The 15,807-nt window shown below is 41.1% G+C and overlaps 1 protein-coding gene and 1 pseudogene across 5 annotated transcripts in view; both read right to left on the bottom strand.

Annotated features, from left to right (window-relative positions):
* Positions 1-15,807, bottom strand: part of SAMD12 (sterile alpha motif domain containing 12) — a 360,212-nt gene that overhangs the window by 279,806 nt on the left and 64,599 nt on the right. The window lies entirely within an intron of this gene.
* LOC141567873 (phosphatidylinositol-glycan biosynthesis class W protein-like) lies at positions 10,354-11,818 on the bottom strand (annotated as a pseudogene).

The following is a 15,807-nucleotide window of genomic DNA, read 5'->3' as shown; positions in this document are numbered from 1 at the left end:
AGCCAGGAAACGATGTCAGACCATATCCAAACGTCCTATGGCTTTATGACCTCCCTCAGAGTAAAAACGAAACGCTCACCATTGCTTCCTGGGTGTGACACTGGGCGTGACATGAGCTACAACCCCACCCAGTTCCCTCATCTTGTCCCCTTAAAACAGTCTTGTCATTTTCTTCTGCTCAAGCCACACAGGCTCCTTGCTGGTTCTGAAACACATCAAGCACGCTCTGTGTCGAGGTCTTTGCACTGTGCTCCTTCTGTTGGAAAGCTTGTCCTCAGCCACCCACTTGGCGAGTGCTGGCATTCCTTCGCTGACGAGAGTGGCCTTCGTGGCCAGCCGGTATTATCTCCCCGCTCACCCATCCTGCCCCACACCACCTCTTCCTTGATTCTGCTGTACAACACTATTCTGTGGCAATTGTCACCATTTCACACTACACCTTGACTTGTTTGTGCATCAACTACAACTTTTGCCAGAATGTACGCTCCACCAGGAGACAATGACTATTTTGTAGTCCTCTGGGTCCTACAGAATAGATCCAGGCAGGGATGATGTGGCTTCAAGCAAAAGCAATGCCAGTGAGAGAAGAGAAGGGGAAGGAGCCGCGATAACAAGTATCAGCAATGTCTGGCCCAGAGCAGAAGTTCTGTAAGTATTCGTTGAATGAAAGAACAGCCACAAGGTTCATCAGCTGCTTCCAGCATTGGATGCCCAACCTGTGCCTTTCCCATGACCCCACACTTTCACATCCCGGAGACTCTATATGCGGTTCCCTGTCACTGAAACCCTTGCCCTGCCTCTTTGTCCACTGGATGGACAGACTGAAATATGTGTGACATTTCACAAACGTCTCTGAACTCTGCCCTGCTTCTCCCAACCTCTCCTTTACTCCCAAAGCAGTTCATCACAAAACACCTCCGTCTCTGAAGTCAGGTTCATAACCCCATAACCCTACCCCACAGGGAGCACAGCGCTGACGGACATCTGCTCCCGCCACAGCTTTAGTGGCAGCAGTGGAAGTTCCTAAATTAGAAGTTTATAAATATGGAAGCATTTAATTGCATTTTGTTGTGATTATTTTATTTCTCGGTGTCCTTCACAAGGCTGAATGCAGGGACTGAGTCTTACTTGCCCTAGGGCTGGCAAAATCCAAGTGAGTGTATAGAGAGTAAATGGATACTATCAATAGATGAGAAATAACACTTACTGGAAGCTTATTCGCATCCTGTTTTACACGGATTACCTCTCTTAAGCCTCTGAAAAACATCATGAACTGGAAACTATGAGCTCCCTTTACATCTGTGCAACCCAAGGCTTAGATGGGTGAAACAATTTTGCCCAAGGTCACACAATGGCAAGGGCAGGGCTTGGGATTGAACTGTTCAACCTCAGCCATCTGGCTCATGATATTACCTTGTGTCAGAAGGGCTGCCAAGAAGACAGGGGAGTTTCCCCAATTTGGCTTCAGAACAGAGTCTCTTGAGAAATTGTAGCCTTTGGTTTCACCCCTGGAAATTCTGTTTTGGTAACTCTGGGGTGAAGCCCAGCGAGTTTAGAAGGCACCCCAGGTGATTTGGATGCAGCCAGCTCACTGACCAGCTGTAGCAAATAGAAAAGAGCATGTCAAATGGGGGAGATTAGGAGGAATTTAATGAAGGGACTACTTATAAATGCGTAGGCAGGGATAAGGTGGAGTTGAATACCAGCTGAGAGTTAATACCTTTAGGCCGAATGGACAGGCGAGGGAGCAGGTGCCAGAAGCTTGCAGAGTTGCTATAGCGGCATCCTGGCAGGAGCTTGAACATTCATTCAAGACCAAAGGCAATCAGAAACCAGAGAGCAAGAGAGCCTGGACACAGCCCATACCAGGCAGCCTTATGAGGTCTGCAGCGAAGTGGAGAAAGGCAGAGGTACACTGATATGGAGGGCTAAAGAAAACCTTCCGCACACTTGTTATTTGAGAATCCGCTTCCCATGGAAAGATACGTTGGCCCAGTAATTATATGGGGCATATCAGACAAGCCTGCTGATGGCACCCAATGTCTTCCTTGAATGCATCCTTTCCTCTCAGCTCTAAACCTGCAGACATGACACGCCCAAACGGAACATGTTCCCCACCCCCACACGTGGTGTCTGCTCGCCTCCTGCACGCCTACCCAATGGGCAGCACCCTCTTTCACCCAGGATCCTGACCAGGATCTAGGGCTTCCTCTGTAACTCTTCCCTCTTCCTCCCTTCCAGTCAGTTGATTGCAAATCCTCTTCGTTCTCCATACTTGTCATCGCGGCTCCTTCTTTTCTTGTCTCACTGGCATTGCTTTTGCTTGAAGCCACGTCATCCCTGCCCGGATCTCTGCAAGGGCCTCCTAACTGGTCTCCCTGCTTCAGACTAGTTTCTTCAGAGCTGCCGAAGCATTCGTTCTCGTTTTCTTCAAAATGCAAACCTGGTCCTATCTGTCCCAGGTTAGTATCCTTCAGCCGCTCCCGACAGCACACAAGGAAACGGCAGTTGCCAACTGTGAAGGTTTCCTTATTTCCATGTCTAGATTGTTTTTCACCAATGGCAAGGAAAAACTATTCATTTCCACATATTGACCGTGGACCACGCCTTCGTTAATTTTAGTCCTTTATCAGTTGATCATGTACCTTCCAGGCACACAGACTTATAATAAGCTAAGATGACAGAACTGAATGAGCTTCCTACTATTCATACCAATTTGTGTATTTTCTTTCCTCACTACATTACAATCTCCAAAACAATGCTGAATAATAATGGTGACTGCAGCCATCTTTGCCGAGTTCAGTTTAACTGAAACTGTTTCAGTGTTTTGACATTTAAGACAATATTAGCCCCTGTTGTTTGTTTGTTTGTTTTGTTTTGTAAACAGCCTTTATTGTATTCTGAAATTCCCACCTATTCCTACTTAACCTTGGATTTATTTGTTTAATTAGGAATACTTGCTGCAGTTTAGGAAATGTCTTTTGAAACATTTTAATACAACATGATTTTTTTTCGTTAATTGGCGGTAGAAATCAATTACATGGAGACATTGCCTGACAGTGGAGATCTTTCCATTCCTGGAAAAAAGCTTCCTTAGTCAAAGCGTATCATTCATTGACATGATGTAGATTATTTGATATCTCTTGCCATAGGCTATTGGTCTGTAGTTTTTGTTCCTGATACTATTTTTTTTATCATTTTGCTATTAATGCTATGCTGTTTTCCTTCAGTCTGGAATAGCGTGGCAACACTAAGATTAACTGTTTGCTGATATGTAGAGGACTTAGGTGTCTAATGGGTTAGTTCTTGTGATTTTTAAATGGCAGACCTTTAATTAAATTTCTAGTATCTCCTGTGAATAGTTTATGCACATTTTTTTCTTCTTCCTGAATAAATATTTTTTTTGGGGGGGAGATAAACTTAATTTTGAATTTACATAAAGTAAAATTTTCTTTTTGGCACCCCGGTCTACTAACGCACAGCGTCATTACCCATCACGACAGGTTTCCTCTGGCCAGAAAGGTGGGGCTCTCTGAGTTTTAGGCACCCCATTGCCCATACTTCTGTGCATGTGGGGCTGTCCTCAGGCAAAGTGGGGAGAGACAAGAGAAAAAATGGGGGTTCCCCTTCCCCTGTTGGACCATGGGAGTCCCCTTTTCTGAGTCTTCTGCCTAGGACAGGGGTGTCCAAACTTTTTTCAACGTTTTATACCAAGGGCCATATGCGGTAAAATACACAAACAGCCGGGCCACTCTCTTGAGGTGAAGTACATATTGCCTCACCTGGTTTATTTAAGTAAACTTAAACATATTTTTGGAATTTGCTGCGGGACAATTAAAAATGGATTGTGGAACACAGTTGGCCTGCGGGCCGCAGTTTGGACACCCCTGGCCTAGGACCATTTTCTCTGAAGGTTTGAAGTGCCTATGCCTGTACTGAGGCCACCACAAGGTCCCACATCGAGGCGACCCTTGGGATGAGGCTAAGGGAGAGAGAGAGAAAAAGAAAATGGAGATTCCTCACACACTCCCTAGTTTGCAGGGGGTCCCCTTTCCTGGCCAGAAATAGAGGGATGCTCCCTTAACTTGCTGCCATGGACACCAATTGCACAGTTCAGGGACCGGCTGCCTTCAGGTTCCAGCCAGGGTGAAAAAGGAAAAAACCAGGACCCTCACCACTGCACCAAGAGTTCTTCATTCAAGTTCTGACTTCCCTCCCAACCTGTCTGTGCTGTTTAGTTTTCAGAGGCTTTGCTTTTCAGGTCATTGCTTTTGTTACTCTGTCCAGAACTTCCGGTTGTAGTCAGTGGGAGAAATAGGCTTGGTGGGCATCTCCATCGTGACCAGTACCAGAAATGACTTATAATTTGCATCCTAAACATTTCCTTTGGGCTTTCAAATTAATTTGTTCTCTATACGTGATTTTTATCACCTTGCTTGTTCCTAGTTATACACATTTTTGCTGTCTGTCTCTTTTTCTCAACTTCAATCAAAAAGAGGTTACCCATTTTATTGGTCTTTTCAGAGAAAAAACCATTTAACTTTTTTATAGATTGTCAATTTTCTACTTAAACGATTCCAGCCCTTAACTTTAATATTTCTCTTTTTCCACCTATTTTATTTTTATGTTCTTTTTCTAAATTCTTAAATACATCTTCAGTTCCTTTATTTTACTTTTTAAATACTGATGTTTAAGGCAATACATTTCCCTTGAGTTCAGCTTTTGGTATGTCCCATAGATTTTGGTAGAATTTTCTTTCCCTCTTAATTCTTTATAGATAGTTTATAATTCAAGTTTTGACTTCTATTTTGATCCAAGGATAATTTAGAATTTAATTAACATATAAGACTTTTTTTGGTCACCACTTTAGCATTGATTTCTTTTTTTAAAATTATATTTCAATATTACATCATGATTAGAGAACAAGGCCGATGAAAATTTGGGACTAAGAACGTAGTCAATTCTTGGAACTATTCCATAGACACACAAAAATACACATACATCCCCCTTCACAGAATTAAACGTTAAATATATTCAATTTTGTTTATCATAACACATAATTTACCCGAATCTGGGTGGTCCTGAAAGACATATAGCAAGATCACACACTAAAATTTTACTAATATCAAGTTCCTTTTGCATTTTAATAAGTTTTCCTTTATATTTTTCAGTCTCACTTGTGCATGTTTATAACTAATATATCTTCTTTCATATTGTGCCTCCTACAATTAAATAATGTCCTTATTTATCCTGTTCAGTGCGTTTAACCTTAAATCCCCCTAAGTTCGATATTAAAATTATAACCTCTTTTTCTTGGTATCTGTTTGCACATTCCTGTAATTGAAACAATTTTTCACCTCTTTGATTTAAAAGTGCTCCAGTGTTGTTGGATTTTAATTGAATCTGTATAAAGTAATAGGGGAATTTGTCATATTCATAATAATATGCAACTGATAGACTTAATTCCATTTTTTTGGTGTCTTCTACTGTTTCCTATTTATTTTACTTCACTGTTTCCATTTCTCTCTTTTCCTTGTTTGTCTTGGCTTGATCAAGGTACCCTTCACTGCCTCACCCACTTGCGACCTGGTTAATTTCTAAGTTCTGCTTTTCTTGAGACAATTAGGAAAAACTGAACATGGATTTAATATTAGACAACGTTTAGGTATTGTCATTAATTTTGTTAGGTATGATAATAGTATTATGGCCATACATTTAAAAAGAAAAAACAGAAGCCCTTGTCTATTATGGATACATACTGGAGTACGTCCTAATAAAATGATAGGATGTCTTTGTTTCTAATCCCCAATATCTGGGGAGAAGGACGGTTGGAGCAATACAGGAAATTAGGTATTTGTGGAAACTGGGTGTTGGGTACCTGGGGGCCCATTTTAACACTCTTCTACTACTTTGTGTATGTTTGAAAAATTCATATTCAAAAAAGTTAAGAGAACATCATTTTTATTTATACAAAGGCTTTTTATGTCGTTACTGAGCCTCCTCAGTGTTCACATGATTGTTTTCACTCATGTTACTGGTGGTCTCCTCCTGAACTTCTGTAGCACGAGTTCAGGGGTCTGCAAACTGTGTCCGTGAAGGATCAGAAAGGAAACAGTTCAGGCTCTGGGGGCCAAGTGGCAGAATTGAGGATATTATGGAGTTACATACACAGCAAGAGAGAAAATCAATTTCCATACATTCTTCATCGGCTAAGTGAAAAATAACACTAGTTAAGTACAATTTTTGTAATACCAGTCTAAGGCCTACTAATGAAAATAATGGATATTTTGGGGTGGGTGGGTAACATTTTGTGTAATTGGGGTTCAAAGTTAGTTCGAAGTCTCTACCTATGATCCTGGTAGAAACCTGTCCCCGTCCTCCTAGAGAGCCTTCCTGCTCTGAAATGCAGTGATCTTCTCTCCTGGGAACTCACCAGAAAGTGTTGCCTGCATCTTTCTTTTGTCACTAAATACTGTGTTTCCCCAAAAATAAGACCTAGCCGGACCACCAGCTCTAATGCGTCTTTTGGAGCAAAAATTAATATAAGACGCAGTCCTATATTATATTATCATATCATATCATATCATATCATATCATATCATATCATATCATATTGTATAAGACCTGGTCTTATATTGAAATAAGACCGGGTGTTATATTAATTTTTGCTCCAAAAGACGCATTAGAGTGCGTCTAATCATTAGAGTGATGGTGCGGCTAGGTCTTATTTTCGGGGAAACATGGTACTGCACTCACAGTGCTGAACTTGTCATTTTGGAAGCCAATTAACAGCACAGGCTCTGAGGGAAGACTTTCGGGGTTTGAATGCCACCCGAAAGACCCATTAGCTCTACCTATTTACTTAACCTATTTAGAAGTTTCAGTTGCTCCTTCTACAAAATGACTATTAGTATCTCTTTCACAGGGTTGTTGTAAAGATTCATTGAGCTGGTAAATGCAAAGATTTAGAAGACTGCATGACACATTGTAAAGCATTTGATGTATGTTATTTTTCTTCCAATTTTTTTCCTAGCCATTTAAAACTGTAAGATCATTCTACCCTTGAAAGCCACACCACAGCAGGTGGTTGTGCCAGGTTTATCCCTGGGGAGCAGCACCCCGCAGGAGTTGCTATCGATTCTGGGTGCTCTGCCTATCTTCCCTCTCTCTGGCTTCTGGGCCACTTTCAGGTAACTTTCCTTTACCCATTCATGACTCTGTTCAGCCCTGGTGCTTGGGTCCAGTTGCTGAGGCCCTTTAAGCAGTAATCTGGTTAGAGGTAGAAGGCACAGTGGAGCTAGCAATGGCCAGGCTGGTGACTGCCATTCCCAAATGTGGCAGACATTTTAACCATTCACCAACACACACTTCCCTCTTACGCTGGCATAGGAAGAATTACAATCCCCTCGACCCCCAAGGGACTTGTTTTCATCAATGAATATGAGAAAAAATGATACATGTTACTTCTGGGTGAAAACCCTTAAAGGTCAGTGTACAATTACTCATCTTTCCTCCCTCCTGCTACAGTGACAATTGACTTTCCAGATGGCAGAGCTTCCATCAGCCTGGGTCCCTCAAGCAGAGAACTCAGATCATGGGTAATTGGCACGTGAAATGAAAAAGAAAGAAATGTTTGCTATATTTTTGTCACTAAGGTTTGGGGCATTTTTGTTTCCACAGATTAAACCGAGCTACCAGGAGCAATATCCATGACAAGGAATTAAATTTCCTCCTTGGGTCCCTCGCCTGATACAGCTGATATTCTCCTGCTCATATGGAAAGGAAAGACTCAACCTATGTATCATCATTCCTCATCATAGATTTTTAGGGGTCGGGGGTCCTCTAAGAGCCGCTTTCAGAAGGGCTGGTACTGCCCTCAATCCAGGGTCCCCAGCACTCTGCAGATCAAGCTTTCTCCAGGAAGCAAGGTGTGCTGATGTTCCCTGAGAGCTCTCTATTTCAGGCTTGACTAGGCTCCTGGCTTGGCTCTCTGGTTCCAGACTCCAGCAAATCCCCAGACTAACCCATAACTGCTCCACTCAGAGCAGATGCAAGACAATTAAGGCTGGAATTAGGAAGGAGGGAGGGACCTGATTCTGTGCCACCATTTTCCTAGGCAAATTTCAAAGTAGAGCTTACAAAGTTGTTGTAATCTAGTTCCTGCCTTCTCTCTAATATTCTCTAGCTCAGCTTTCCATACATTTCACTCTGAGCTTTTAACATACAGTCTACTATGCATTTGCTGTTTACTTTACTGTAACAGTGCTGTTAGCTTACTTTTCCTACCTGTTCAATTCCAGGCCCCTCCCACAAACCTATCAGCATGATTCCCAGTTTCATGTTCTTCCTAAATACTCCTATACTACTGTATGCCTTTACCATGTGAATGCTCATTCTATCATCAACCATTTATTTTAGAGTCCTGGACCTGGACTGGTGTCCAGCCCAAGGAGGAAGATACATCATCTTGGATTCCTTTGGAACTCTCAAATCTAGCTATGAACATACAGGTACATAAGACATGCTGTAACAGATAGATATGCAGGAAGGAAGAAAGGACATGCATGAAAGGATGGATTTGCTCTGCTTGGAAGGAAAGGAATGAAAAAAACAATGATCAGAAATGTAGCTAATTAAAGAAAATTAACTTAATTGTACATGAATTGATTGTACAGAATCCAACATGAAGCAATGTAGCAGTGGTTTGTGGTAACACATAGGTGATACACATAAACATTCCGGAGTGGATAACCAACCCCAATCACTGTTGGAAATATCTGTAAATCTGTTTTATCTTCACAGGTAGATAGGAAGGTCCTTACAGATCAGCTCTCCCCAGGACGTACAGTACTGTGTTTCCCCCCAAATAAGACTTAACCGGAAAATAAGCCCTAGCATCCCCTGAACGTAAGTCCTAATGTGTCTTTTGGAGCAAAAATTAATAGAAGACCCGGTCTTATTTTCGGGGAAACACAGTAGGCATGAACAGAATGTTTCTTAATTCATACAATTCTTATCCACTCTAGCAAAGGATTGAAAGGAGAAAAACACGAATGTGTATCAAGGACCTATTATGTACCAGTAAGCATTGTCCAAAGTGTTTCACATTTAATACCTTACCCTTCCATTATCAATATTAAAATACTGTGGCTTTATATTTCAGGAGAAACAAAATAAGAGCGTCATTTAAAATAGTTAAATAATACAATAATATAGGAAAGTGTGACGATCACCCTTCACCCATACATCTGACCATTCCATAGAGGACACTATTGTCAAATTCGGTGTCATCCTTCCTGTCTCCTTTCCATATAGATATATACATAATACATATACATATATACACATACATGTACACATGTATGTAGGTGTATATATATATATACACATAAATATGAATAGCTTTCAGACAAATTGGATCATAATATATTTAATGATTCTATGATTCATTAGGCTTCCATAATATTGTTTGTAGGCCCACCTCATTCTTTTAAATACCTGCATAATATTCCACAGGAGGAACATACTTTGATTGATCTGGCTTCTCATTTTTTTGTTTTTAAATACTGAAATTCAATAAATACTCTAACAAGTCATGAGGTTTTATTCCCTCCCTATTGGTTTCTTTTACATAGTGCTGAGACACATTAAAATACTAAGCATCACCACTGTTATAGAGGATTGAAACTCTTAATTTTATAATAAATCAGTTAACACTGGATTGCCAAAAGCCCGTTTCCTTCACATTTAATATGTATTCTTCCCCACTGAGATTGCTCAAACACAGAAATATCCTACCCCTATTGATCACCAAAAAATTTATAGTCTTATCTTGCAAGTGTAGCATATACTAATTAAATGGTTGGTAAACATGTAGAGACTGAGCACAAATAAGGCCCACAAAGCACTGCTACGCAATGTACCTACCAGTTTTTATACGAGGTCGGACAATGAAGTTCGTGAACTCATCCTAGAAAAAGTGCTACACACCTCATTGCTGAATATCACTACGGTCACCTCCGAAGTTCTCCCCTTGTGGGGCTATGCACTGATGCCAGTGCCTAGTCCACCCTTCAAAGCAATTTTGGAACTCTTTTCCTGGAATGACCATCAGAGCTGTCGTCGTATTACCCTTGATGTCCTGAATGTCATCAAAATGTCTTCCTTTCAATATTTCCTTTATCTTGGATTAAAGAAAGAAGTCACTGGGGGCCAGATGAGGTGAGTAGGGAGGGTGTTCCAATACAGTTATTTGTTTACTGGCTAAAAACTCCCTCACAGGCAGTGCCGTGTGAGCTGGTGCATTGTCGTGATGCAAGAGCCATGAATTGTTGGCGAAAAGTTCAGGTCGTCTAAGTTTTTCAAGCAGGCTTTCCAGCACTTCCAAATAGTAAAGTTGGTTAACTGTTTGTGCAGTTCGTACAAATTCATAATGAATAATCCCACTGATATCAGAAAAAGGTTAGCAGCATCGGTGCAACAAGTTCGCGAACTTAATTATTACACCTCGTTTTGACAGCAAGATAAAAAAAAATCAATCTATTCATAGCTGTGATTAAACAAAGCCTGGGTTCCTTTCTTTTAGTTTCAGAGACTAGAGATGCTTTTTATTTGCAGCAGGTGACTGGATCCGCTCCCAAGAACATGGTACTACAGCCCCTTGAATTAGAAACTTGGCAAAGTTCAAAATTATATTACCTAGTAATCAAGTACCATGAAGGATCGGGTTAGAATCAACTATCCAAACACACCAGGTTAAACTGGCCATTCTTCAAGATGCTACTTTTCCACTGACCTGAACTATGTAAAGAGACACAAAGAGGGTAATGGCTGTCAGTAGAACACAATATGCTATTTTTATCCAATTTTTGATATATAATCTTTTTTTAAGCACATATGACACTGTTTGCACACCGGCCATGTATAATGCCACATACCCCAAGGTAGAGATTATTCCTTCTTGGTGGGCATTTAATAAACCAACCCTCGTACCACTGCTATCAGTGCCAAACAAAATCAACCTTTTGTTTGAAAGTCAAGAGCTAGCAGGTATAATACCGTAATGCTGACAGCCGCAATCCAGGATTAATTTAGGGGGAGAAATTATCAAAAGCAGTGATGTTACCAATTTCACAACTATTAAAGGAAAAGTTTCAGTGAATTGCAATCTCAGTGAACTGTTCCTGATCGCCTATGGATTTTATGATGGCTAATTGTCCAACTCCTACTAATGGCCAGAGTACAATGACTTCATAAGATAACAAAATCTAGACCCTTCCATGCATTTCCTCCTAATCTCAGGACAAACCACTGCAGTTCCCAAAACAAAGCCTCCTACTCCAAAATCGATTGCTCCTGTCCCAAAGAGCTTGGTTTTGGCAAGTCTTCTGGGAAAAAGTGGGAAGTCCAAAATGGCCATAGCAGTAAAAGCACTCTTAATTGCACAGGAATAGGAGAGGGCTGGAATGTTTTCTGAAGCTAGACTGATTTTCAAGAATTTTTCAAGGATTTTCTGGACAGGCATTCTAGCATCACAAGTTCCCCTGCAGTGTATTTGATAGAATAGTCCTGCCCCAGAGATAACGACAGTGAGGAGGATGAACGATGACAAATGGCCAAAGTGGCCACCAGGGCACCTACTGGGAAAACAAAGTGAGTGAAGACTTGAGTTCTCCAGAACAGCACAAGTGCTGAGAGAGAACGACCATGAGCCGTCTGCCCAGGACACAGAGGGCAGGCAAGCCCAGCTGGCTAACTTCCAGCACACTGGCTCCCTGTGGTTCCTGACAAAAGCTTCCTTTATCTGCTTTTGAGACATTTTTTTCTTCTTCCTCCCTTACTCCCTCTGGGCCCCCCTCCGACGCCCCGCAGAGGGCCATGGCCGGGCCACTGGGCTCCCAGCATGCCCACAGGGCACCACGAGCGCAAGCCGCCTCCTGGCTACCCCTTATTGACGGGTATTAATTTGTTTCCAATTTTTCACTCTAATGGACACACCGCATCTAAGCCCTCTCCTAGTGATAAAGGTTGTGCCTCATTTTTTCTCGACAACAAAACATTACGAAATAAGAATCCTGGTACATGCGTTCTTGTACACAACTGAAGAACTCTTGATAAGTTCCCAGAAGTGGAGTTGCTGGGTCAAAGGATATATACATTTGGGATCTTGGAATTGATGCCGAAATAAACAGAAGCTTGACTCAAGAACATTTCCATCAACAGTGTATGAAAGTGCTCACTGTTCCACATTACTTGCTTATTAATTTTTCTAATTTACGCAAAGGAATCTCATTTTAAAATTAATATTTTTCATTCGAGAAGTGGAGTTTTTCTGTAAGTTTACTGTGATGTAAAAATTTCTTCTCTGAATTGCCTATTTATTCCTTTAGCTGATTTATCTATTTGATAGCTTGTTTTACTGATTTGTTGAGGCTATTCGTTTTACTAAACATGTTATAGATATTAATTCAGTGTCTATTATATATGTTACAAATATCTTCTCCGAAGCAGTCATTTACATTTAAATGCGTTCACAGTCATTTTGTATTTAGAAGTAGTTAATTTCATGATGCTTTGCCTTCTGAAACTCTTAAAGCTTTGTTTTTATCATATTAGCTCTTTAGCCCATCTGGAATTTATTTTTGTGCATGGTACAAAGTCAAACATGTATTTCTGTTTTCTTTCTCCTAAAATGTCATGATCTCAATTTTGCAAATGACAAAACTAAGAAAAGTTAAGGAACTTGCCTGATCTTTCAGAGGTAGTAACTGGCCCAACTGGAATATTTCCTGTTTGGCCCTTTCTACCAAACCAAGCCATATCCCCAGAGCAATGCACGACACTTTCCACATTAAAACATTATTACTTACACGGTACAAACAAGCCTAAAAATGTCACTCACGTCTGCTGCTCAGCTTTAGCAATGCGAGGTGACTTGGCTCCGCTGATCACATATAGAATATACCTGCCAAGATCTGCTCTGCATTTACTCAGAGATGGAATCACGAAGTCCAGAAATAGAATCCCATTATTATTCAGCACCAACTAGCTGCCATCACGAAAATGAGGATGCTTCAAATTGACACTTTCTCAAAAGACAAGTCTATGTTCTCTTGGCTGAGGTGGAACCCAAAAGATAATAACCATGGAAGGAAGAGTAGGGTGGACAGTCTACCCAAGAACAGGAGGCTAAATTATTCTGACTCCAGCTACAGCCACCAATTCCCAGCAAATCCTGTCCTGTTGCAAGGTCCCTGAAAAGTGGGGTTCAGTACTTTTTATCTCATCTATGTAATGGGGCTCATAGTAGATATGCCTGGGATTGTCTATCCAGTTGATCATGACTTTGTGTCCGTAAATGCTCCCCATGCCACCCAATCCAGAGCCACAGGATCCTGGGGAAGGTTTGTGTCACAGGTGATTCACCAGAAATGGAGCCCTAACTCACCCTGGACCAATCAGATTCTCTCTCTACTAGAATTTCGAGCTGGGAATAGGGAATCAAGTCAGCCTCATCAAATGGCTGAAACCGGATGGCAGAAACTCAGGAGCTGTGGGTGGTCATGTGCTGCCACACGGAGTGGGAAGCAGAGACACCACTTCAGGGAAGAGAAGGTGAATGAGGTGTTATGAACAGAGAAGCAGAGATAAGAGCTGCAGACAGACAACTTACTGTCTGGGTTTCGAAGGGCATTCTGGTTGGAATCATTCATTCATTCGACAAATATTTACTGAGCACCTAATATGTGCTGGACGTCATTTTAGATAACGAAGGACTAGAAGATATACTTAATTGTTACAATAAATTCTCCCTTTTTGTTTAAGCTAATGGCAGGGGTTTCTGTTTTTTTGTAACCAGAGACCTATAACTAATACAGTCCCACAAACACAAGAATCCTCTCTCCATGGGATGTTTTATACTATCTGGAATGGTTCCAGATACTGGCTCCATTCATTAGGCACTTGACCTATCCACCTTGTATCGAGAGTCATTTTATAAGCCTCTTCCATTGCCCTAAGGTGACTCCAAGTTCTTCCAGTTCTTAACTACCATGACACAGGTCCCCAGTGTATTGTGGTCTGTGATGAGGTATAGCATTAGTAATTTTTAAATTATAATGAAGTGCTAAAGTTGGCTAGTGCTTTACGATTGTGCCCCCCGCCACCTCCCCTGAGCAGATTCAAGGGCATCTGCAATGTCATCCTCACTTGCATTCCCATATGCTTTCTCGGTGGAAGAGAAATTTTATAGAGCCAGCATGCAAGAAATTGTGCATAACCCTAGGTGTGTACCTAATGGTATGTTAGTTATCTGCTCACCATCCCTACTGCTTGTCCAGGTACATGGAAAGCTAAGACTCACAGAGACTGTGTCTTTCGCAGAATCCTAAACATATCACAGGAGCTCACTAAACTGCTGTTGTTGCTACTGCAGCTGTTGCTTTCTGCTCCTTAAGCCTGTACCATTGCAACTGGCCGTATGGTAAGTGCCCACCTGTCCTCTAAGTTAGCCCTTGAAAAAAATGTATCTCAGGCTGGACTATATGCAAAGGTTGGGTAAAGTCAAACAATGAGGTCAAACAAAGATAAAGACAATGTATTTAACACGTTCCTTTTGGGTTGCATCCATTTCTCATGGGAAATGCCTCTCCACCCTATGGCCTCAGACCACAGGATCCTGGTAAGACAGAGATTGGTCTAGGGGTGGGCATGTGACTGGAGGGGGCCAATCAGGAACCTTTTTCAGAAGTTGAAATGACAGAACAAGTCTTCTCAAAGCTCAACTAGCAGAATCCTGTAAGCTTAGAGCTATAAGGACGTGTCTTTCCCAGAGAATGAAGCCAACCCAGAAAAACTATCGCATAGTGGTATATTAAATACTATATGTGTGTTATTTCATTAAATCCTTATACCCAGGGAAGTAGATAAGTATTAAGCCCATTTTTCTGATAAGGAAACTAGGATTGTAAGTTTAAGTCACTGTCCAAAGTCATATGAGTAATCAACAAGAAGAAGAGCAGGAATTTCGGTCTAAGTCTCTTTGACTTGTTCTATAAGAAGGTATATAATGTTTTATGATAGTTCCCCCATTATCCACAGGGGATATGTTCCAAGACCCCCAGTGGATGCTAGCAACCTCAGGTAGTACCAAACCTTAAGTATATTATATATTATGTTTTTTCATTTGTTTGTTTGTTTGTTTTTTCCTACACATACATACCTTTTCACTTAAAGGAAGCACTTTATGGCTTCTCTTTGGCATATCTGAATTGCCAGCATCACTACTCTTGCACTTTGGGTCCATTAATACATAAAATAAGGGCTACCTAAACACAAGCACTGTGATACTGCAACAGTGGATCTGATAACTGAGGTGGCTACTAAGTGACTAACAGGAGGGTAGTGTATACATCATGGGGACACCAGACAAAGGGTTGACTCACTTCCCAGGTGGGATAATGCAGGATCTCATCACACTACTCAGAACAGCGTGCAATTTAAAACTAATGAATAGTTTAGTTCTGGAATTTTCCATTTAATATTTTCTTGGGCCATGGTTGACTGAGTGTAATTAAACCATGGAAAACAAAACCATAAATAAGGGGGACTACTATATATGAATTTGTAGCCAGTCTGGAAATGCCTATCCATTGGACTTCAGCAAATCTTTAGGCATCAGTTGACTTATATACTACAGTGTTTTTCAGCTTGGGATCAAGCGAATTTCATCTGTAAAGAACCAGATAAAAAGTATTTCAGGCTTTGCAGACCACATGTTCTCTGTCAAAACTACTCAAATCTGCCACT

The sequence above is a fragment of the Rhinolophus sinicus genome, linkage group LG12, assembly GCF_036562045.2.
Source record: "Rhinolophus sinicus isolate RSC01 linkage group LG12, ASM3656204v1, whole genome shotgun sequence".
In the NCBI taxonomy this organism is placed as follows: Eukaryota; Metazoa; Chordata; class Mammalia; order Chiroptera; family Rhinolophidae; genus Rhinolophus; species Rhinolophus sinicus.
The sequence above is the reverse complement of the archived record's forward strand: the minus strand, read 5'-3'. Positions and strand labels throughout refer to the sequence as shown.